Genomic DNA, 26,517 nt, shown 5'->3' with positions numbered 1-26,517 from the left:
CCATCCATCCCTACCACTCTTAGCAGTGAAGATTTCCTGTCATGTTTTGACAATAAAACTGCCATTATTAGACATCAAATAAACCACCTCCCCCATAAACTGATGTTATACATCCCTCCAACACGGTGACCATAGAGGAAATGGTGATAATTGACACACACAAACAGTTTTTTGCTTCATCTACTCTTCTGAACTAGCCTCTACAATTTCCTTCTCAAACTCCTCAACTTGACAGTTAGATCCCATCCCTACTCACGTGCTCAAGGATGCTACTCCACGAGTTAACGCAGATCTCCTCAACATAATCAATATGTTGCACAATCATTCAAAGTGGCTGTAATCAAACCGACTCTAAAAAAAAAAATACATGACCAAACTACAAACCAATGTCCAACATCCCATTTTTGTCCAAGATCCTAGAGAAAGCAGTTGCTAATCAGTTACACCATTTCCTTCCAAACTATCATCTACTTGAGGTCTTTCAATCAGGATTTTGGATGCACCACAGCACAGAAGCAGCACTCGCAAAAGTTACAAACGACCTCCTCACCGCCTCAGGCAAAGGCCTCGTTTCAGTATTAGTTTTATTAGCCCTTACGGCAGCATTCGACACAACTGACCACCAAATTCTAATACAGAGATTAGAGCATGCCCTTGGCATTAGAGGAACTGCATTAAAATGGTTTCTATCCCATTTGTCAGATCGCCTGCAGGTTGTATCCATTACACGTGAAGGTCATTCATGGCATCCCACAGGGTTACGGGCTAGGGCCTGTATTGTTCAGCCATTACATGTTCCCCTTAGGCAATATCACTAGAAACCATAAACAACCAACCAACTGTCCAAACTCCAGCTGTGTCTTGAAGACATCAAGAGCTGGATGACCTCTAACTACTTACTGATAAAACTGAAATCATAATCCATGGTTCCCAGCACCTCAGAAACAAGATTGCAAATCTAGGCCAAACTTCCCTGGATGGTCTTGCACTCCACCTCCACAACACAGTCAGAAACCTTGGTGTCATCTTTCATCAGGACCTTTCCTTTAGTTCCCAAATACAACAAGTGTCAAGAACAGCATGCTTTCATTTACGGAACATAAAAAACATCTGAAAATTCCTGCCACTACCAGATGCTGAAAAACTTGTTCATGCTTTTGTGACCTCCAGGTTGGGTTATTGTAAGTCTCGGTTAATAGGTTGCCCTAAGAAATCTTTAAAGACCCTTCAGTTGGTCCAGAATACCGCCGCACAAGTCTTAACCGGATCCAGAAGAAGAGATCACGTTTCATTCGTATTAGCCTCACTGCTCTGGTTACCTGTAAAATTTAGAATGACATATAAAGCACTACATGGTCAGGCACCAGTATATCTTAAAGAGCTCCTAGTACCCTAGCAACCCAGTAGAACACTGCGCTCCGAGAATTCACGATACTTGCCACTTCTATAATTTTTAGGAGTAGAATGGCAGGTAGAACCTTTAGTTATCAAGCTCCTCTGATGGGACCATATCCCCAACTCAATCCGGGGGGCAGACACCTGCTCTCTATTTAAAAGTAAAATCAAAGCGCACCTTTTTGCTAAAGCATATAGTTAGAACTGACCCCTGATACGCTGATATGTATCAGCGACACCCCTCTATGTTCCTTGGACTAAGATAAAGACTCTCCTGTTTTCTGGCTTGGTCTATGATCTGTCCATCTACTCTAGTTTTCTTTCTCAACCCAACCAGTCGAGACAGACGGTCGCCCCACAGAGCCTGGGTTCTGCTCAAGAGTGAGACTTTCCTTGCCTCCGTCGCCAAGTGCTTAGTTTGTTCTCCTCTTTTAATTTATGAGTGACTTCATGTGTAAAGTGCCATGAGTGCCATGAGATAAATGTTGTGATTTGGCAATATATAAATGAATTGAATTGAATTAAATTGTGCCCTGCGATTGGCTGGTGACCAGTCCAGGGTGTACCCCGCCTGTCGGCCGAAGTCAGCTGGGATAGGCTCCAGCATACCCCCGCGACCCTAATGAGGAGAAACGGCATAGAAAATAGATGGATGGATGAACTGCATTGTTATAAATGCGCATTAAAGTCAGTTGTGGTTGCCTTTTCAGGTTTCTGATTGGCCAAAATGCGCATGACAGTCAGTGAATGCGGTTTTATGTGGACACACCTTTTTTTTAAACTACATTTGTTAGCATGCAACAGGCGTAAAACTGCACCGTTTTTGATTCAGGGGCAGGGAGAATGGTTGTAGCAGGAATCATATAGCAAAAACACAAAATGAGTTCCAAAGCTAACAAAAGTGACAACAATTGTTGACATCAAAGACGGACAGAACAGTACCGTTTCCATTCTGGTACTTGCTTAGTAATTGCAACACCCTCTTTACTAAGTTCCATTAAAAACGGTTGTGTAGTTTTTTGCGTGTTCTCAGCAAACTAACTAATGAAACTGTGTCTCTCGCTCACCAAGCTTTTGCACTTGGTGGACAAAATGAGGCTTGACCAATAATACCAACACAAAAAAAGCGTATTCCAAATATGGACACGCTATCACATCAAAGAAGTACTTCTGTCCAGAGGCTACCTCTGCTAAGCTAGCTACGAAGATGACAAGTGAAGCAAATGACTTGTTAGCCTCCCTCGTGGATGCTTGTGATGTGGTTTTACTGATTTGGTCACTAAGAGGTCACGAGCAAGGCAGGAGGGGAGGTGTCTCGACACTCTCTCACCGAATTTTTCTTTTGTTGCCTCGTGGGACCACTTCTATTTTTTGACAGTTGCTGGCGCACGTCGGCGTCTGGCGCCACTCGTCACGCTGGCGACGTCCGTGGCCGCGAGGAACAGCTGTGTGCGCTAACAAGGCCGCGGAGAGGCGGCCCGTGCTGAAGCGGACCCGAGCGCCACTCGGGCTCCCAAAGGCCCCAGGATACGTAAACAATGACTTAATGAGAATGGCTGCCATTACTGTAATTAACACAGTGCACGTCAAGCACTGTCAAGAGTTTCAGGAAGGTCTTGCGTTAGGAAAAGGCTGGCATGCCATGACCAAGGGCCCCCCCTACATCATTCACAACCCACCACCCTCCCCAACACCACCCACAACATAAATAGAATTAATGAACACTAAAGAACAGCAATGAAACCAGCAGGACTAAAATGCACTCTGCATAAAGGATTCATGTTAGCATTCCAGGACACCACAATGTTCTTCTTGGGGGTCTTGGCCCAACAAAGCAACCAGCAAACTAGGTGGTGAAACAAGGAATAAACGACATCTTCCACTTTCTGCTGGATATCTTTCCGTTCATTTATAAAGTCGCTTCCAGGTTGCAATTAGAAACGTTCCACTCCAGTCCTATAGGTGGCAGTGATGCATGCTATTACAAACTGGGTGTCAAACTGGGTGTCAGAACACTTGCCTGCTGTCTAACATGGGATGATTTAATGAGAGATTCAACTAGCAGGAGACCTTGGAAAAGACCTACAACATACTGCAGGGACTTGCCTGGGAACACCTCGGTGTCCTTGTAATGGAGTTGGCCAGAGGCAGGAAATCCTGGGCCTCCCTGCTCACTATGTTGCACCACACAATCCGAAACTTGCCCATGTCCATGACCGACTCCCAGCACAAAGTTCCATGAATAAAAGTTTGGTCATTTTTACCTAATCCTGCTAGCAAACACAGAAAAAGTCTCAATGCTCTTTGAGAATTGAGAAGGTTTCTTGGATGAAAGGACCAGAAAACCACAAGGCAATATTCGAGTTACCTTCCAGTCATCTTCATGGATTACCAGGACTTGGATGATGAGGGATGAACGATATAGTTCGCTTTCTCTGGTCCACATCAGAAGATGGATTTGTAAACAGATAAGTTTGAGGTTTTATCACTTTCTCCGCACAAAGAAAGGCCAAAGAGTTTAATTGGTACCGTACCAAAACCACTGGTGGGTGTGGTCCTGATTACTGTGTTCACAGCTGACCAACCAATTGCTGCGAGCATAAAAACTAAGTAGAGTTTGGTTAAAAAAAAATTAAGGGATGCCTGTGCCAACTTCCAGGTGTGACCACGCCCCCATGTGGACGGTCATGCGAAAATGAGGGTGCGTCCTCCGTCTTTTTACAGACTGTTCTAATGCTTCCAGTTTATTCAGCACAGTCCGCCTTGAGAGTGTTTTTGCAGGATGGCGACATTATTAACAGTTAATCACGGAAGCAAGCTGTCGGCAGGGGCGGGCGCCGCTTTCATAACGGCCTCATTTCTACCAATAGCAGACTAATTATCCACATTTGCAATTGCTGTGAATTACCTTTGTGATTATGCAGGAACATCTAATGTGGAGTTTATGGCTGTTTGCAAAACACCACAGGGTCCGACTGGCCCATAAAGCCCCAGCGTTAAGTGCGGCTTAATTAAGAAGGTAAATTCTTAATAGCAGCGTCTCTGCAACCTCGACATCAATTCATACGGTAATGTTTTTCATTTTCTCTTTACTTTTATCTTTTCCTAATTAATGCTACTTATCAAATATGAGTTTGTTTGTGTGTCAAATAATCTTTTAATCCCCCATTCCTTGTGGAAATATGGGCTGCACTTAAACAAGTCATTATGACTGCCTGGAAGAAACATTTTCTTCATGACGTCAACTTTTATCTTCAAAGTTTTGGAGGCGTTGTGTTTCCTGTATTTTCTTTATTATTACACTGAAATTGTGGTAGCCTGTTTCCCCAACCTGCTTATCTTTTGGTGATCCAGTTAACAAAATGATTTTTGAACATCAAAACCAGATCTCTCAAACCAGTAAGCGCCCCGGTGACACAACAAAGTGCATCTCTTGGTTGTGACCACCCGTCACATAGTCCGTCCTAGCAGAACCTAAGAGTCGGGTCAGAGTCGGAAAGCGAGCTGATAGGCGTTTGACCGATACAAGTCACAAGTCCCAGTTAGGTCTCCTCTAGAAGTCTACGGTTTTATATAAAGTCGTCCCACCAGTACCCAAGGATCTTCCTCAATAGCTTGGTACCAAAGAAATCCAGTCTAAGGTCACATGGTTAATGTCTAATGTCACAGCCATAAAGCAAGACCAGAATCAGCACTCTAACAATCTTCATCCTTGGACACAAAACACACTCGGTCGAGGACTCCAGATGTCTCTGCCAAGACAAGTGAACCTCCCACCATCCACAGACACAGGTTAAAAGTGTTGGGTTTTGTCTTGAAACAGGATGCATGCCGTCCTTGACACTCCTGAGACAAGACCTCCAGTCCGACAACAAGGACATCCATTGATTCTGCAAATATCTCAGCATCATCCGCAAAGTCAAGGTCAGTAAATCTCTCGTCACCGGCAAGATTAGTGGTCGACCTCACAGAACGCTCAAACACCTAATCCATGCACGTAGTAAACCGTGTGGGAGCGAGAGCGCATCCCTGAGGGACACCTGAATTAACCGGGAAAATGTCAGCGAAACTGCCACCAGCTGATCCAAGATATCTGAGGTAGCAGCTGTCAGAAGGTCACATCTATTGGTTTGTGATCTGCCAGTTTCCAGTGTACCACTTCTTTGGGGAGTATCACACTAGTTTTCGCAGTAGTTCTGATTTGTATTAGAGAATAGGTTCTTTAAGTCCACTAAAGCCGTTTTAACGTAGAGCCATATTGGTTCTTGTACAACCCCCATAGCAGGCAAATAGCGCTACACTGTGTCAGCGATTGATGACTCTGCAGCCCTGAAAGTGGTTGTGTATGCTCGTGTCTTTTTAATTAGCCTTGAATTATTGCCGCTCACGCAGACGCTGTTTGGTTTGGTTTCAGGGAAGGGTGGGGAGTGAGATTGAGCCACAGCAGGGGGCTGGCCTCAATTTTAGCTCCTTTCGCACAGCCCCTGTTTGTCCTTTTTTACATTGCATGAATACTTAGCGAGCAATGTAGACATGTTTATGTTAGCTGGTGTTTTATCCCATGTGTTGTTATACTAGCTAGCGATGTGGACGTGTTTATGTTCGTCAGTGATTTAAGGCCGTGCTCGTTATACTTGCTAGTAACGTAGACATGTTTATGGTAGCCTGTGGTCATTATACTAGCTAGCAACATAGACTTGTTTATGTTAGCCTTGTGTTTTGGCCTATGGTTATTTTAATAGGTGGTAACGTACAATTATTTATGTTAGCTCGTGTCTTAGCCTGTGGTCATTATACTAGCTAGTAACGTAGACAAAGCTTATGTTAGCCATTGTTACTGGCCATACACTGTATACAAGGTCAATGTACGTTTGTGGGTGTTATTAGTTAATGTTCAGTATACTAGCTAGACTTATTTATGGAAGCTAATGTTTTTAGCCTTCTGTTATCGTACTACTGAGCAGTGACATACATCACATATGATAGCATCACCAACTATGTGCATGTGCGCATCATTTTTATGGATAATGTTTTATGGATAATGGGAGACAAAAACATCTAAAAGCACTACACATTTACTTTCTTCTGTTGCTTCTGTTTGTTGTTTTTTTAAATGTCACCAACAAGATGGCGTCGCCTGTGGGTTCTTTTAGGTGTGGGATGGGCCCTCAGCATGACCCGCTGCTTGTTGAGAAGAGCGATACGTGCTTTCATCCCTCTTTTTTTGTATCTAGAAGGGTCTGAATACAGTAATCTCTTAATTGGTTGCAGACCCAACCGTGATAAGTGAATTTCCATGAAGTAGGATTCTTTTATTTCTAAATGGGATATTTTTGTAGTTAGACCATAGAAATCCTGTTTAACACCTTCTAAATACAGTTTGTTACATTATTAGAGCCCCGTAGATATGAAATAACACCCCTACTGTATAGTCACCTTTGCACTCGTATTGCCAAATATAATAGACATAATAAGAGAAAATAATAAGACATAAATAAGACTGTGTAAATGTGTTCCAGTGCTGGGGGACCTGAGTGGGGAGCAAATACAGTAGGAAGGGGCGTAAGGGGTTCAGAGTTGAGTTGAGCTTTACCTTGGAGTGGGGGTTAAGGCGGCAACAGGAGCCTGTTTTTTATTAGTTTTTTTTTTTATTAGAGATCATTGTGCTCTGTTGTGAGATCATTCAAAGCTGCAATGAAAGTTGTGTTTGTATGTCCTGGGGGTGTGGCTTGCTCACGTACATAAAGCAAGGGGATAACCGGTAGTAGTCATGTGCTAAGATGACCCTTGGGTTTATTTACTGCATACAGAGCAACAGGTGCCATATTAGTCGCCTAGCGCGTCATAAATTAGCAGCTACGGCAGCACATAAGTAACACAACAGGCGCCTGGGCTACTATGGTAACATTTCTGACACCTAGTGACTAGTGTACAATACTATATATCACAATATCTTTGAATGTGTCTTCTTAATGCCTTATATTTCTATTTTAGTTCATTTAGCAATTTTTATGTTTTTATGCTTAATTTAGTCTAAAATACGTAAAATTTGCGGAAATATGCATATTATTTTGACTAACAATAGGCCATATTCAACCACAAAACAGCATGATTTATTCTTTTTTTTTAACGCGATAGAGTGAAGCTACATAATAAAGCACTCGAAGCACGAAGTGGTGAGGGATTACTGTACTCGCTAAATACAGTCAAACCTGTCTTAGCGGCCACCTTTATAGAACGGCCACCTGCCTATAGCGGCCACTGGAAAATTTCACGAAAAAGTTTCATTTTTCAATCAATGAAGCCGTCGTGTGTAGACTTTAATTACTGAGTCCTAGCTCAGTCACAATCATTCACAAGATCCACACAAACTGTCAGTTGTTCCACATAAAAAAGCTGTCTTCTTTTGAGCTTGCTATTTCCTGGTCAAACATGTAACTTAAGAGCATTTGCACCAAAACATTACCGCAAAGTAGGCTGGGAACAGGACGTGCTCCCAGCGACGCTACAATAAAAAAAAAAAAAAACATACGCTAGCACGCATGCGGCAGCGGGAGCAAAACTGAGTTCGGTTGTACTTAATTGAAGTATTTTAGAATGTACTCACGTTATTTTTGATCAACCTCATCCACAAATCCATCAAAGTCCTCATCTTCTGTATTCGACACAAAAAAAGCCGTCTTCTTTTCCGTTCGCTACTAGTCTGTTAACTTGTCAGTGTTATTCAGCTCCGAAGCAAAGAAGGAAACTTCTCCTGTTGCTTCTGCCAACTTTATTTATTGAACGCGGCCACCAGACAGCAGCTCAGAACACACACACATCTCTCAGCATCGTCTCTCCTTCCTGCTTGCCTACAAGGCAAAGGTTAAACAAGCCCCACTACATAGCTGTCCAGTCAATGCCTGTAACAAGTGACACCGTTTATTTCCTGGTGTGAGACAATGTGCACAATGTGTGTCAATACTGTAATGCCGCTTGTTGTTGGGAAGGAGAGACTCACGTCGCCGATGCACTTTAATCGCTTTATTAACAGCGGAGAACACTGCAGGACTTTACATCCACGCCAACATAAACACACTTCCCAACTCTCTCGAAACTCACAGCTAGCACTGAGCCTAGCTCTTCTGCTCGGGACGCCCACCGTCACTTCCTGATGAACTAAAGCTGTAATGACACTCTGCCGTATAAAAAGTAAAATATTAAAAACAAGCGTAAGACATTACTAGCACAGCTTTGTTCTGTGGGTTGTGGATAATAACAAGCCTAGTAGTGCTGTACAACTTTTATCCGCAGTCCCACAGTGCCCTCTACTGGTCAACATTATTATTTTTTTTCCTCTACTGGTCAACATTCAAACTGCACGCCAACCTGTCTATAGAGGCTACCTGTCTAAAGCGGCCACTTTTGCAGTCTCCCTCTAGTGGCCGCTATAGACAAGTTTGACTGTATAGCGAGAAACACTGATCTCTACTACATCTTCTCTGTTAGACCAGGTGCGTATGAAGTGTGTTAAGAAGCAGGGTTACGATGCATACCCCCATCTACTGTAGGGAGTTGTAACGACCATTATAATGTGTTTATGAGCAAGGGCCAACAGGTAGCGCCAAGTCCAACGTTAAGTGTGTATGTATTTATGGGAAACACTTTTTTAGATGTACCTGTACATGTTAACTGTAGTTTTTATCAGTGCGGACAGCGCATTTGATACCCGGGCCTTCAGTGGGGACTTAACCGGCCAGAAAGGATTTCAAACCACGATCGCACGTGATAATTGCAGGCGACATTACCAATCCGCAATGCTGGCACTTGTAAGTAACTGCTGGGTTTCCACAATACCAGTACTGTATTGATAATAACTTACGTCCCCATATCTTTGAATACATAGTCACTAATACCGTATGCTTGATTTACATTACTGCAAGTAAATTTGCGCATTAATAACTATTTTATAATAATTCAAATAACTAATAGATCGTCAGCCTTTGGGGGCCTAACTTGGCTTGTCCAACAGTTTTTCTCTGATGACGGAAAAATGATGTCCCGAGGGGCCAGCCAGTAAACAAACAGCCCCATTGCTAATAGTGTGTAAGTGACATGGGCCAGCACTCCTGATTCTGAAGACTCTGGGCAGATTACATTGATATGGCAACACACAGAAGCTGAACTCTGGACAAATAACCTAACATACACATACAATACTGGAAGCAGTGCAGCCAAGAGACGCGCTACTAAATGAACATAACAGACTGTTACAATAATTGAATCCAATTTCATAGAACAAATACTACAATTTTAGTTGTAAATGTAGGTCAATGCCTCTGATGGTGTTTGTCGGCAGTGAGTGCTTTGCTGGCCCTGACCGTACACCACTGGTTTTTACTAACTTCAGCATATGGCTGTGATACTAACTCGCAAAAAATATGTGTTACCTTGTGGTCATTTACAAAATCGCGGCAAGTCATACAACTTCTGAAACAAGTCGTTTGTTTACTGTAAAAATCATTTGTTCACCAGTGAGTTAACTACTTTTTCTTTTTTAGATTGGGACGACATTGGTGCAACAACACATTCTTTTCCTTCTGAGAGAAAAGAAAGCAGCCTCCATATTAATGAGTCAGTGCAGCGCTGCCTTGGCTTTAATTAGCTAGTTTATATAATGAGGTGTTCATTTCTAATGGAGGACACGCTGTGAGCAGCACATCTGCAAGAAGAAGTCAGGCAATCAGCAGCAAATGAGACTTACTTAGTCACAAATGAATTATATGGCACTGCCGCCCCCCCTCAGCCCATTAATTAAATCCTCTGGCATCAAGGTCTTTTTCTTAATTTCATGTACCATTAGCATAATAAACACCATTTGAGTTAGCACAATGTGATCACTTTAATGGATGCTATTTATTTGACTTTATTATTTAAAGCTCGGCTAATGGGAGGAGAAACATAAATATATCTCCCGGGATGAAAAAAAACACCCATCAGGCTGCGGCGGTGCAAGAAAAACCGTGGAAAGGTGTTGCACGGCTCACAAGAAAACAGGTTATGTGTCACCGTTGCATCACTTTTACTCTCTTTTTCCAAGAAGACAACTGGGAGCCATGAAGGCCGGCAGCTTCATTAAAACTACACAAGACCTCGCTTAATGCGTTGTGACCTTCAAGCCCGGGCCCACAGGTGAGGTATGATTAGCGTTATTGTTGACGACAGGTACATCATTATCTCCATGTAACGCCACTCGTCCAGTTTTTGCTATGCCGACGCTCCTAGCGCTCTGGCACAAGACGTCGTAATCGCTTCTCGGGAGCATAAATTGCACTTAATCATCTCACTCTGGGTTTTTCGGAAAGTCACTAGCAGAACTCCTGGAATCAGCAGCCATCGTTTTAAGTTTAATTGACTAATGGGAGTGGAGGTGTCCTACTTTAGCAGGGAGGAGAAGTCACGCTCAAAAGACTCGGAGGGCGCTTCTCCATTTCATTCAGTGTTTCCCATACATTGGCCCGCCACACGTACATTTGGACCGCCACAAATAGATTTGGCGCTACGTGTTCGCCCTTGCTCATAAAAATGAATAAGAGAATAAGAATATTTAGCAGGCGGGATTGCTGTTTCCAACTTGCAGACTTTGTAATTGGATCCTTCTAGATCAGGGGTGTTTGTATGAAGAAGTTCTATATATTTCAAGACAAAAACTGCATCTCAATTTTGTGATACAGGTGAAAAAGCAGATCATTGGTATGAACATCGCTTTTTGCTTTTTAAAAAATGTTCCAAATATTTCAACTTTTTTCTTAAATAATCTTAAACCTTATTTGACTTTATTCCAACAATATAATATCTCCTGATATAATGTACAATATACTGTATTGTTGCTTTTTGTTATTTTCTTTTAATATTTTGACTTTATTACTGCTGATTTTTCAATTTTTGCTGTTGTTTTTTTCAGTTTTCTTGTTAGATTATACTTTTAGAATGTGCCGTGGGCCAATAAGAACACAGCTGTGGGACGGAAATGGCCCCTGGGCCGCACTTTGGAGACCCCCGCTCTAGATCAGTGATTCTCAACTGGTGGGTTGCGATCCATTGAAAGTGGGTCACTGCCTGGGTAAAAAACAACAACCAAAAAATCATACAAAAATAATGTCCGTGAATGCACCTCGCATTCTTACCTGTGCTATCTGCTTGCTACGGCACGACCAGGTGCGTGCCATGTTTCCGGCCGACAGTAAAGCTTGAGTGGGAGTGGAACGATGTGGAAAAAAAGGCGGTGAGAAGCCTGAGTAGAAAAATTCTCACAATTTGGGTGGCTACTTGTCATGAAGGAGCGACAGAGTCCCGCAGCCAAACCAGCTGAGAACCACTGCTCTAGATACTGTAGACTTTTGGCGACTGACATGAAAGCATCTTCCCCCTCTAAAAGCATTCACAGGCGGCTCAGGCTTGTTTGTGAAAGAAGAAGGCCCCGTTGTGTCTCTTAAGCATATTTGTTTTGTTTTTTTTACTCACTTTTTGCTCAAGCGCCATGGCAAATTATGCATATTTGATGGTTATGTCATACGCACCCCCCCGTGATTGGCGTAAGGACATAGGAGCTTTATGTTATTTCCTCTTAGCAAACTCAACTTTTCAAGTCACAGTTGCCTTAAAACGTAGTGATTACACAACAAAACCTGGTTTAAAAGATTCTTAACTATCAAAAACGGACTCATCACATCCACCCATACTTGTTTCCCCTCATTGACGTTCATTGTTGGGTACTTGCGTCCACAATCGTTTCTTGTTGCCTTCACACACACACACAGCAGACATTTAGTCCGATTAAGACGGAATCATGCAGCAATAAAGCAAAAGATATTTCAAGGGGATGTGTTGCAAAAATGGACTCACTGTGGACACTCAAAGAGTTATCACATTACGTTATGATGACGAGGACGCTAAAGTGAAGGACAGCGGCTGTATGTGTCAAGTCAACACATGGCAACATTCAGCAGCCAGCATCAAATGATTTCTTTAGCTTTTTCTTTGGCTTTCTGTGACACTTAATGCAAAAGAAGGAACAGGCTCAACAAGGGCTGTCAACAGAAGAAGAAGAAATTTGTTGTGTAGTTCATCCATCGTCGTCATCATCCTCGCAAGCAGATTTATTTTGGGTGAAAAGTTCAGGGGAAGATTTTAGGCGCTAAGTAACAAACAGAGCCGCTAAGAGAGTGAATAAAAAGTCATTAAAAAAAAAAGGATGCCATCTAAGCGCTCTCTTCCAGTCTGATGGAAGACGACTGTCACAAGGAGTCTATTGTCTTCCCATGCAGACTTATTATTATTATTAGCAGCGTCGCACAACAAATTGCTTGTTTCTGTAAGCGCTGCAGCTCGCATGTCGTTAGGACGGCCCGACGCAGGCGGGGTGACAGCGGATCGATGCCTTCCTCCGCCGCCAAGGCACGGCGTGATCATCTTACTGCGTCTCTTCCTGGAAACAAGCGATGCTTTGTTGCGGTGAAATGAATCCTGTGAAATTCATAACCCTACCGCCCCCTCGCTCTATTAGACCTTCAAATTGGCAGCATCCAAAATAATAAACCGCACGCTGCTTTGTCATTTCTCATGTCCGAATCCTGTCCTGCTGTCTTTTTAAACCCAAAAGAATCCATTTGAGCGTTTCTATGAAATACTCGCACGTCAACACTCGTCCTCTAGCCCGTCTGTCTCCGTCGTGACACCATCGACTTGTCTGCAATCCAAACATGATCGACATGTTGTGTCTCACCACTGAAACTCAAACTCACGAAAGTCATCCAGAGTGTCAACAGACATCTACCATGCACTCAGACTTCAGTTGTGCTCTTGTTAGCCTCGTTATTTTACTCACACTTTCATTGACGGGCATGCCGACAATATGCTCGCTGTCAATAGTGTTAGTAATCATCACCAAAAACCTTAAAGACTGGTTCAGGATTGTGACGGTAACAGGGGTAGAAATTGTCAAAATCCAGTGGAAGCAATTTGTTGCTTGTACATTTTAACTTCACAAGCAAATTGCTCATCTAAGAAGCAATTTTCAGGCAAAAAAAAAATTGTCCATTTTTTCCAATGTTTTTTCATCAGCCCTTTTAAAGCCGTCTTCAATTGGAGTTGGTTTCTTGTTTGCTTCCAAATATTTGGCGTGCCTGGTTGCTAACAACCGTTGGTGAAGTGTTGATTTAATGTGTTGCTGTATTGCCTCCTTTTTCACCCTGTTGCTACCAGTCACAAGAGCCGACCCACGATCTGAACCAGGACCATGTTCCTTGCACACCTCACACCAAATTTCGTAAACACAATTGTCGTCCTTGACTTTATAACCAATGTCCATGTTCAATTCTTTCATCCACTTCCGTACTGTTTTTAACGAGCTGGTTATGGCGACATGAGATACACCAGGCCTCCGTGGCAGCTGTCGTCCATCACTCACCGTCGGCGTCCAGGAACTGTCACTGGTGCCTGTGGAGGGTCCGGCTGAGGTTGAGGCCAACTGAGAAACCGCGGGCTTATGCAAGTCACCTGCCATTATTTTTTGTTTTTCCGGAGGGTTGTTATTGTTATTCCGCTCCGAGTGACATGAGTCCGCCTTGGCAAAATACTTAGTAATCATCGTGTTCAGTCTGCAGATCGCCAGCTAAAACAGCAGCAGGACCACCATATTTGTTTCCAACAGCAACAGACGATCTGCTGCAACACAGATCATGATTGGATGGGAATATGTCTCATGACCAATCAGAGATCTGCTTTCATAGGCACCATGGCCATAATACCGTAATACCGTACTTTCCAGCGCAATTTGGTTTTCGCAAATTATATTGCGCCCTTATTCCCGTGACCCAACTGACCCGATCAAACGCAAAATAATTCGTCTTAGATGGAAAATCTGCACGATTTTGACAGTTTTTGCACGCATTTAGCGTCTTGCGTCAGGTTAATTTTGGTCCATGGGTAAATCTGGGCATACCTTGTAGGATTTTCAAACTCTGATCGCCTTCTTCAACTGTGACAGATGACTGTCGATGACACAAGCAATTTATTTGTCAAGAGACAGGCCGGGGGCTGCCAATCTTGACAACGCCAACAAGTGACCAGCCTTAAAACCAAATCCAGAAACAATTCCTGACAGCTGACTAGACAATGACCATGGATGCCTTTCGATTCAATACACCCAGGTTCAAAGCCAGATTGAAGGTAGTCCACCTCAGTCCCCCTCTTCCTTGGGAGACTCTTGGAGATCAATAAAGTATCTATCTATTTATCCTCTTACATTATCATTCATTAGTGGTGAGTATGTAGCACTTGTATACACCGATATACTAACAATACTACAGGACCAGATCGAGGTTCAGAAGGAGTGGAATGAGAATGTGTAAATAGACCAAAGACCAAAAGTTGAAGTTTGAGCCGGCAATTTACAACAAATTTCAGAAAAAAACATACAATATAAACAGCATAAAGTGATCCAGGAAATTGAAAAGTAAATAAAAAAGACTATTTTTCCAATGTCTCTAATTTTAACTTGAGTTATTTTATCTATCAGACCGGTCTGTGAGTACTTTTCCCTGGTTAGGTTAACAGGTAAGTACTTTCTAATAATATTTATATTTTTGTGGAGTTAACTCTTTGTTTAGGAAAGCACCAACTACAAGTATGATTCAACCCAAAATCAATTTCAAAACAAATCACACTTTCACCACAAAATTGCAAAGATCTTGAAGGATACACAGCGTGATAAACTTTTCAGTCTTTTTCTACTCAGTTCAGAAGTGTATTTGCCTTCCAATCAAATGTTGAAGTGGAATCCAGATGAGGAAATCCAAAGCTTGGTTGAGATGAGGAAAGTAAAAGAGTCAATGTTCCTACCGCACTGGCAGCAATGTTCACCAAGAGGAAACGGATTCACTTGTAATCACGACGAAGGTTCTAGAACTGTAGTCCATGGATCTGGCTCGCCATCTTGTCTCCACTGTAGAGGTGTCTCCCACACTCTTACAGGTGTTTCAATCCAATGCAAAAGGTACAAAACGGAAAAACCTGACCTGCATGACAGGTCATGAAGATAATAAGTAACTACAAATACCGCACATAAATCACAAGTTCACATTTACTTATATATATTTGGATGAATATGCTTCTGCTGTTACTGGCTACATTAGCACATGCATAGAGACTGTTACCACCACCAAGTATTACAGAAAATACCCTAACCAAAAACAGTGGATGAACTGTGATGTAAGGGCTAAGCTACGTGCTCGTACGACTGCATTTGTCATGGGCACCGCTGAGGACTACAAAAAGGCCAGATATGACCTGAGGAGGTCCATACGGGAGGCCAAAAGACAGTACAGACAGAAGCTGGAGGGCTACTATTCCACCTCAGACCCTCGGCGCATGTGGGCGGGGCTCCAGCACATCACAGACTATCGACAGCAGAGTAGCGTAGCCACGTCCAGCCAAACCACACTTCCTGATGAGTTGAATGAGTTCTATGCCCGCTTTGACACCCAAACTCCTGATGAGCAGAGAGGGTGGCTGAACCTGGGGAGCACACAGGACTCACCTCTCATGGTGACATCAGCTGATGTGCGCAGGGTTCTAAACAAAACAAACCCACGAAAAGCAGCAGGGCCAGACAACATCTCAGGACGTGCACTTCGGGTTTGCTCATCAGAGCTAGCTGATGTGCTTGCTGACATATTTAACCTGTCGCTTGCACAAGCATCTGTACCGACCTGCTTTAAGTCCACCACCATAGTGCCCGTACCCAAGAAGAGCAACGTGACCTGCTTGAATGACTATCGCCCTATAGCACTCACTCCTATTGTTATGAAGTGCTTTGAAAGAATAGTCATGACCCACATCAAAAAGAGCATCCCGGTCACTGTGGACCCTCTACAGTTTGCATATCGCCAGAACCGGTCCACGGATGATGCAGTCAACATTGCCATCCACACAGCCCTTTCTCACCTACAGGGCCAGGACACATACGTCAGAATGCTATTTATAGACTATAGCTCTGCTTTTAATACAGTCTGCCCCCACAAACTCACAAATAAGCTCCTCACACTTGGCCTGTCTCCCTCCCTCTGTAACTGGGTGTTTAACTTTCTCACAGGCAGGCCCCAGTCAGTCAGAGTCCACAATCGCACATCCAGCTCAAGAATTGTGAGCACTGGGACCCCACAGGGGTGTGTGCTGAGTCCACTCCTCTACACGCTCTTCACCTACGATTGCGTGGCCTCCCAGAACAACACCAGCATCATTAAATTTGCAGATGACACTACAGTCATCGGACTGATCACTGGTGGTGTTGAAACATCATACAGAAGAGAGGTGGCGGACCTCATAGCTTGGTGTCGTGATAACAATCTCCTTCTCAATACAGATAAGACTAAAGAGATGATCATCGACCCAAGAACAAGGGAAAAGGAGCCGCATAGACCCCTGTTTATTGATGAGACTGAGGTGGAGAGGGTGAAAACCTTCAAGTTCCTTGGCACACACATCAGCGAGGACCTCACCTGGTCTCACAACACCCAACAAATTATGAAGAAGTCCCAAAGGAGACTGTACTTCCTGAGAAGACTGAGGAAATTTGGCATGTCCACCACAATCCTGAGTTGCTTCTACAGATGCACCATCGAAAGTGTCCTTACCGCCTCCATCACTGTTTGGTACGGTAACTGTACAACACGTGATAGGAAGGCACTCCAGCGGGTGATCAAGACCTCACAGAACATTGTTGGGGCAGCCCTCCCCTCACTGCAAGACATTTATAAATCTAGAGTCCTACGCAGAACACACAACCTCATCAAGGACAGCACACATCCACAACACTCATTATTCACACTCCTACCGTCAGGCAGACGCTACAGGAGTTTGAAGTCCAGGACCACAAGGCTGACAAACAGCTTTTACCCACAGGCCATCAGGCTCCTCAATGAAGCACTCGCACACGCCGCACGCAACACACGCACACACTCATAGCACTTTATTTATTTATTTGTATTATTTATTTGTATTAATGTCTCTTCTGTTGTTGTTGCTTAATTTATTGGTATATATGTTTATGTGTTTATGTTTCTTATGTTCTTACTCTTTCATTTGTTTTCTTTCTTTTCTTGGGAGAATGAACAGAATAAGATTTTCATTGCATGGTATAACTGCTGTTGTACTATGCACATGACAATAAAACTCTCTTGAATCTTGAATCTTGAATCAACACAGCTTTGACATTCACCTCAGCCTAAAATGGCGGCTAACGTTTCCATCGCGTTGGCTACGGACGATTTTAACTGGCAAAATCACTGTCATTCTCAAACCTATAGCACAAATAAACATTTTCCCACCTCACACCACATATATATACTCACACATATACAGTATATTCACATATAACATTCTCAGAAGGGCAAAATATTAACTGCGTCACAACTATTGTGCTTTGTAGCTCTCTGCACATACACACATTAGTCCTGCACTATAACTACACAGTTCAAACAAAGTTCCAAAAAACAAAACTCACCAAAAGTCAATTCTTGCTCACTAAGATGTGGTTCTGGTGGCTCATCGACCAGGTAAGTATCTTTTTAGCGATCCTTAATCACTTTACATTTCACTTTTCCTCTCGGCAGTTGGCTCTGTGCTCTCAGCTCGTCGACTGCACTGCTAGCGCTAAGAAGCCTCGCTCCCTTAAAGGGGAAGTGCTCTGTTTTGTGTCCAGGGACTTTTACTATTCTTAAAGGAACATGAAAACATTTTCTCTTTTAAGGTGACTTTTTATCAAGAATATGCACACATTTCAATATTTTAAACATATTTATGAATTTTAAGGCTCATTTGTGTAATTCAAAAGGGCATTTTACTCATTTTAATAGTTTATTATTTATAAATCTTAATCACTTGTAATTCTTAGCGCGCAATATGGTTACAGAGCCAACATTTCAACTTCTACGGCACTGATCAAAATCACGGAGGAAATCACAACTGCCATAGACAACAGAAGATGTGCTGCAGCTGTATTCATGGATCTGACAAAAGCTTTCGATACAATTAATCACAATATCTTATTTTCAAAATTAGAAAGGTACGGAATAAGAGGATTAGTTTTGAATTGGGTTAAAAGCTATCTAGCAAAGAGGAAACAATTTGTAAAACTAGGAGAATACAGGGAGTTTATATACCACATGTGGAGTACCCCAGGGGTCCATATTGGGACCAAAACTGTTCAATTTGTATATCAACAACACTTGTAAAGTAACAAAGGATGTAAAATTGGTGTTATCTGCGGATGATACCACCGCTTTTGTTGTGGGGAAAGCACACAGGAACTCATTAAAAAAGGTCAAGGATGAAATGGTCATATTAAACTCTTAGTTTGACAGGAACAGATTATCCCTGAACTTAAGTAAAACTAAAATAATGCTATTTGGAAATAGCAGAAGGGAGATGTACGACTAAATACAGATTAATGGAGTGGACATTGAAAATGTGGAAGAATATAAATTCCTCGGGGTTATAATAAACGAAAAAAGGAGTTGGAAATCTCATATTAAATATATACAACAAAAGGTGGCGAGAAATATCTCTATATTGAATAAAGCAAAATATGTTCTCGATCAAAAATCACTCCACACTCTGTACTGTTCCTTAGTATTACCATATTTAATGTATTGTGTGGAGACATGGGGAAATAATTACAAAAGCAGTAACAACTCGTTGCCAAAAAACGTCATACAGTATTTCTCAATCAGAGAGGGGAAATACGATCTTAGAGGAAAATTAAACTTAAAACATTTATACGCGAGAACTACGCTGAAAACCCACAGCATTTCTGTATATGGCATTAAATTATGGAACGGATTGAGTAAGGAACTCAAACAATGTACAGAGATGAGCAAATTCAAAAAACAATACAAGCAGTTGATGTTTGCTAAATACAAGGCAGAAGAGTCTTGATCATCACAATGATGTTCCGTCAGGTTCGTTATTTTTTTTTTTTTTGGGGGGGGGGGGGGGGGGGGGTTGGGTTTTTTTAAGGAAAAATAAAATCTGTTTCTATATTCATATTTATTTATATATACTTTTTTTTTGGTCTTACTGTCATCTATTATGTATTATTATCCTGATTATCACAGAAAACATGACATGGAATGCAGGAAGTGAACAACAAGTGTTGTAATAAATGTGGAATACTTGCAAACGGGGGGTACGATTAAATAAGCTTTGCTTCTTCCTACTCCTTTTGGACATGTGGAACTGTGAAAAAATGATTCAAGAGATGTATTCCATTGTAACCTTCATGTTCAAATAAACTAATACTAATACCAATTACTGATCACATGGGTTAGACTTCTTCTTTTAAATGTGGGTTACAAGTACCTATACATTTTATACCTCAAATGTGATTAATAAGCGTGTGAGGCATACTTAGGGTTTAAACCTGGATTGCGTTGCGAGTGAACAATAGCAATAGAGATGGGGAGTGCTCTGGTTGTTGGCATTTTTATGGCCGTACCAATGTTTTTTTTGCCATTCGCTGTTGGCTCTGGGACGTAACCCCAGCGAAAGCAGGGATGTACTTGATCTTGTTTCTATCCACTTGCATCCAAACTGGGGTCCAATCCATTCCTGTTGGAGGTGAGTCGCATGTTTCTTCGAGGTTCTAGCAGTTAAGTGACACGGCAACAATGAGGCAAGCTTGCAGGCTGAATTAAAGATGGAGTCGCTACATTAGATTAGCCGCAAGCTGTAATCTGTCACTTTGCTGGTTGGACTGATGTGAGGCGGCACCGCCGTGCGGGCCCACAAAGCGCTGAGCGTAATGGGGATTCATTGATCCGCTGGTCTTTAGCTGATTGAGTCGGATAATTAAAAAGCTCTCTTGTATCGCTTCCATTACGGATTGTTTGTCTGGACGCTTTCTGCTCTGTCTTGTTCCTGTGGAGTGCTTTTAACCCCATAGATGTTTACCAACATGGTGGAGGTACTTATTTCGTTTTTCAGAGGACACTGCATGAAGTCAGAATAACAATTCTAGAGCTTTTAAAAGATGACCGAGACGCTTGAATTCTCTTAATAAGCAGCAGTACGTGTTATCATCTCATAAACGACCGTAAATCAAAGACCACCTCCGCCAGGCCGAGTGTCCTCTGTTGTCCCCGCGAGCCTCAACAGGCTGGCTTGGCGACATCGGCGCTGAAAATAGCCATGCTGAGCTCATTAGCAGACTGAGGTGTTGCCATGAACGTTTGCGGTCGGAGCTTGGCGGCGGCTTGATATTCTTCTTCCTCCAGGACACCAGTTGCAGCTGATTGACATGCTGGTGAGGTGGTGGGGGGTGGGGGGTGGGGGTGGGGGGGGTATCTTTTTTACATTGTGCAAGAATGTACTCCTCTGAATGCTCCCACTCTTACTGTTCTAACCGACAACACAAGCTGGAGCAGGCTCTTAATGTGAAAGTCTGCCTTCTGCCCAGGAAGCTTCCTCTCACTGGGCCGTCACGGCGTCGTCCCACATGGAGGCTGACAGCGTCACAACACATTCGTAGACTCAAAGGTCACATTTTGATCCCCCACTAAGTCGGAGATGTGCTGGCGCTCTCCTCACTGAGATGTGAAACAATCGGCTCTCCCATTTATTTGGCAATGACCACCACCAAGGACCTTTAGAGATCTGCATGAAGATACAAATCTAAGAAATTATTTTAATCAATCATTACAGTAGATCCCCATTTTTCACTGGGGTTACCTTTCCAGGACCACCAGTGAACAGTGAAAAAACGCTCATAAAAATGTCTATTTTTGACACACAGTGTTATACAACAAGTGTGCATGTCTGACGATGCTCACAGAGGTCCAACGAATGCTCAGGTCGTTCATGTGTACGCTCAGACACTGGAAAAATTGGTGGGAACATTGCCAAGACAAACAAATGACAGCACAACATGTAACAGGTAAGCAAAGACACACAGGGCAACTACTACTTGTCATTATTATTAAAATATAGTTTCTATAAACCTCGATCACCATTCCTTCTCAGTTAGTCGAGGCATCATTTCACGTCATCCAGGAGGAGCTCCTCGCCAGAACAGCAGGAGATTGGGTAGAAGTCACAGAAGAAGAAGAAATAATAATGGTAATGGTGGACTCGGCCAGCCAAGTTAAATGGAAAGATATGCCAGCATAGTTAAAATCAGAAGTGTGGACTCACTTTGGCTTCTATAGCACGGAGAAAAGTGTGCCTAGTAAGAGAAATGTTGATTTTTCTATTCAAATGCAACATGTTGTGTTATTCAAGCAAGACATGTGTGTTTAGTTTACGCTTTACATCGTCGTGCTGTTCGACCTTTTCCAGTCATTCGCTGGCTCTTTCCGATGAATACGCCACTGCTACCATGCTACACTAACTACTGCTTCTACTTTACAGCGTTGATCTACTTGAGAGACATGTGATGTTGTGTTTTCTGAATGAATTACAAATAGCTTTACTGTTTGTCAGACTCCTTAAAATCCTGAAATCCTGTTTACACTTACGTATGTTGCACTAAAGCAGTATCATTCTTTTTGCAGCATTGCCGCTTGTATTCTGGTTAAAATATGCTGCAAAATATCCACCCATTTTTGATACCGCTTGCCCTCATTCATGTCAACGGTAAGCTGGAGCCTATCCCAGCTGAATGCAGCAAAAATACAAACTATGAAATTATTTATATATTTATTTGGCTTGCTCCATCACCGTATCAAGATATTATTGTTATTGTGAGCCATATATCGCGTATGGTATCGTGAGGTACCCTGAGATTCCCAGCTCTACTCCCAATACTACCCAGCCTCACCCAGACTCTTCCTCCAGCGGCGGCCAGGTAAATTGAGTTTGAGAACTCTGGTGTAGACTTTATATATAAGTTTCACTTCTACGTCTCACAGTAACTATGGTGCATTTAAGGACTGCTGAACAAAGTACGAAATTTCAGCGCTTGAGAAAAAAAAACATTATCATTGACACACAAAGACATGGGCTAACAATGGTACATGTATACTGTGCATTTTATCTGTATTATCATCTGTTTATCAATCATTACCGACTTACGGTGACTGAGATGCGTTTTCTCTGGAGAAATTGCATATTTTTCAGAGGGGAAAAAAATATTTTGACCAAAAATCAGCAAACTGTATCATTCATAAATCCATTGTATTTGTTTAGGTTCGGCAAGTAGTATATTCATTCCAGAGGAAATCGAAATTTATCTTCCTTTTTTTTGTATTGGTCTGGTTGCTGCCACCTACAGGACCAGGGTGGAATTGTTATCCACTTATGACCATTACGGCCATTCAAGCAGACTTCTTTTTTTTTTTTGTTAACTTATAATAATATTAGAGCAAGTATATAAAAAAATGTCTTTGGCACACTTTTGATTTTGGTTATACTTAAGAAAAGAGCCGTGCGGAAATCTGCTGGAGAGACCGTGTGTGACTTTATACTCGTGCGGCGTCTGCTCCCAAACTGCAGGGGGCAGCGTATAACGCGTCTACCACGGTACTAAACTACAGCGGAAGAAGTTTGCCATTGTTTACTTAACTTCCAACATGGAGACACTTGCGCATCCACTTCTTGAAGAAGAGGAATTGTGTTGTACTTGTTTGGAAGAGAAGGTGGTCCACTAGTCCTTTAAATAGAAGTGCTGCAATCGCAGCTCGTCATTCTTCTCACCACAGGGACTTGTAGCCCAGCAGGAGAATGGCAAGCTGAACACAGCAAAAGAAAATACGGAAAACAACTTGACTTAAAACACGACTTGTTTCAGTGTTTCTTTATACTTGAACTACTGTGCGTCAGGGTAGGCTGCCTCATAACTGCTGGTATTTCTGTACTTCCGCTGCGAGGATCTCCTGCTCGTCTGCCATTTTTTTCTGCGTGTCTCCGTCCGCACGGACCTCATGGATGCGGAAAGCATAAAACAGGCTTTACTCAGCTAGTTGCTAAGCTAAGAACAAGGAAAGTAAACAAAATTGCATGAAAGCTCTTTATGAAGTAGTACTGTACTGCATTTAAAAATTGCACTTTTTTTTTCAAAATCGATCATTACTAATTATTACAGTGTGCATAGGCGACAAACACAAACTTTTAAGTGTTTATCGTTTTTATTTTAGGGCTGTCAAAAATAGCACGTTAACGGCGGTAACTAATTTATTTCATTGATTGTGTTGAAATCCATCCATCTTCTATGCCGCTTATCCTCACTCGGGTCACTAGCCTATCCCAGCTGACTTCGGGCAAGAGGCGGGGTACATATAGACAAACAACCATTCACACTCACATTCATACCTATGGACAATTTAGAGTCGCCAATTAACCTAACATGCATGTTTTTGGAATGTGGGAGGAAACCGGAGTACCCGGACAAAACCCACACACGGGGAGAACATGCAAACTCCACACAGAGATGCCCAACGAATCCAAATCTTCCCGACCTTCCTGACTCTGGGGCCAACATGCTAACTACTAGGCCACCGTGCCACCCTCGTTGAAATGTTTAGCATTAATGCATGCACATCATGTCAAGCCATACCTCTCTGTTGCGACTGCAGATGGAAGCAGGGTGGTGTCCTCACACAGTCACACCAAGTCTGACGTCTTTTATAACTTTATCCTGACTGAACATATCAACAGCAGTACAATTCCAACACCATATACACGTATCTCCAACTCACAAAACACGTCTCTCATCCTCCTCTGAACCAGAACCACACTTCCTCATTGCCAGGAGACTGGCTCAAGATGCATTCATGGACACTCCAAAAATTACAATACTGTCTTAACTATGTGCGTATGTGCGGTCTAAATAAACGACAAGAAGAACAATAAATGGATATTCTTATCACTCACTAACATAAGTCTTACTGCGGAAGTACATTTTGATGCATTTAATTATGCTCGGAAATCCCAGAAAATACACCTACACTCAAAACGTGAATTCAACTTAAAATACTTGGCGTCTTTGAACGCAACTCTTCATGGCCTATAATAACACAGTTAACATGTGATTCAAATGTTGTGCTACCATTAAAGAGACTAGTGTTACGCACATAGATTTTCAAACGTGCGCTATCTTTTAGCTTGAGTTCATTTTTTAGTTCATTTGGAGCTGTTTAAGTTTTTGTTAATAAAAAACAGTAAAAATTGGCATATTTCACACATAGTTACAAATGGTGATTAATGACGATTAATTAAGTGGAAAACTGTGATTAATTTGATTAAAATGCTTAATCACTTGACAGCCCTAATTAATATCTAAAATCTACTTTTTGGACATAAAATAAAAACATAGAATTCTAAAATTAAAATTTGTACAACAGTGCATTTTATTTGGTACAAAATATTGTTAATTTGCTATTAGAACAGGGGGTTTAATCTAAAACTCCTTACTTTAGATTCCGATGAAAAATGTATTGCATTTTCCAAATGTTTTGTCTGTTGATTTTGGGATAAAAAGGAAATAGCTCACAACATGTGGAGATACACAAGTGATAAAAAAGCAAATGAGCCATCATGCACTCTTCCCTAAACCTCAGTACATTGCACATTTACATTCTGAGGTGAAATCACTCCACGCTAGCTTTTATGCTTTGATAAATGCGTACGTCTCGGTCCTAATGGAATAACGGGAGCAGCGGGCTTTAACGCCACTGGCCGCCATCGCCTGTGTACAAACAGTCGTGATGGCGACAAACAGAGGCGTTTCTTTCAAAGGCAGCGAGGCTAATGACCCATGAGCAATAAGCTAGCCAGCAGTGTGGACTCCTCGCCTTTAAGGAGGAACATATCAATATTTTAAAGGCTCCTTTTGCCCCCTCCCAGCAGGCGGGGGGCCACTCAAAGTGGTGTGACAGCGTGCAGTTAGCGAGCGTCCATTTGCTTTGTCTATCATGTGACGCTCCCCTGGTAGCCCGCTTGGCGCCTGTTATATTTCATAATTTGTTTTGCTATCAGGCCTGATTTGTAAAAGTGCAAATTCTAATTAGCCACCGCCCTCTTCTGTCTAATGTATTAAATATTAAATTATTCCTGTGCTCGCCAGCCCCTTGATGAAACTTGGTGCTATGCAAATGCAATCTCCTCCTCTCTCACATGTCAGTGCCTTTTTTTTTCTTTTAAACGGTGAGGCCATTTCACACCGTTTGTTGTGATTCCCCCGCCTCTCTTCTCTTTAACTTCACATTTATTCATCCGGCCGCTTTGTTTATCCCCATTAAGGCTTGTCCTATAATAGCACGGTCTGGTGGCACAAGGAGATGTGAGTTAAGTGAGAGTGCAGCATGTTTTTGTTTTTTTTCTTTCCCCTTTAAGTCGTCAACACAGCGCGATGCGTGAATACGACCATAAAGCAGCCTTAAAAGTGCGCTTCTATCAAGGCTTTTCATGCTCACAAAGACACTGAAGATGTTTACATCCACTCTGTGCTGATGCCGCAGATGATGCGTGCGCCACATTAAAGCCACGTGACGACTTTGGTAAATGTACGTCAAATGCACAAGCAAAACAATTTTGCTGACATTTTTTCCTCAGAGAGTCAACGTCATCGGAAAGCCAGTTAACAGTTTAATTTGTGCCGACCGTAAAGCATGAACTGTGCTTCTTCGTCGTCACTATGCCGTCCCCTCCGGCGCCGTCTTCATCCTTCTATAGCTGACGTGTAATTCTCAACCGTAATGCTAGGAGCGCTGTTTTCAAGAAGTCGACCATTTAGCTTCCTTCTTCTTCAAGATTCAAGAGATTCAAGAGAGTTTTTATTGTCATGTGCATAGTAAAACAGCAGTAATACCATGCAATGAAAATCTTATTCTGTTCATTCTCCCAAGAAAAGAAAGAAAACACAAGAAAGAATAAGAACATAAGAAACATAAACATATATACCAATAAATTAAGCAGCAACAAAAAGAAGAGACATTCATACAAATAAATATACAAATAAATAAGTAATAAATAAATAAAGTGCTATGAGTGTGTTTTGCGTGCGCCGTGTGTGAGTGCTTCGTTGAGAAGCCTGATGGCCTGTGGGTAAAAGCTGTTTGCCAGCCTTGTGGTCCTGGACTTCAAACTCCT

The 26,517-nt window shown here is 42.3% G+C and overlaps 1 protein-coding gene across 1 annotated transcript in view; it reads right to left on the bottom strand.

Moving 5' to 3' along the window:
- The window catches only part of lrrc8c (leucine rich repeat containing 8 VRAC subunit C), a 49,278-nt gene extending 31,042 nt beyond the window's left edge, over window positions 1-18,236 (bottom strand). Inside the window, exon 1 of the mRNA XM_054788717.1 lies at window positions 17,939-18,236. The gene's annotated coding sequence lies outside the window, so the exon portion shown is untranslated. The remainder of the gene's footprint in view (window positions 1-17,938) is intronic.
- Window positions 18,237-26,517: the final 8,281 nt, after the last annotated feature.

This window comes from Dunckerocampus dactyliophorus, chromosome 10 (genome assembly GCF_027744805.1).
Source record: "Dunckerocampus dactyliophorus isolate RoL2022-P2 chromosome 10, RoL_Ddac_1.1, whole genome shotgun sequence".
Taxonomy (NCBI): Eukaryota; Metazoa; Chordata; class Actinopteri; order Syngnathiformes; family Syngnathidae; genus Dunckerocampus; species Dunckerocampus dactyliophorus.
This window is presented reverse-complemented; position numbering and strand designations above follow the sequence as displayed.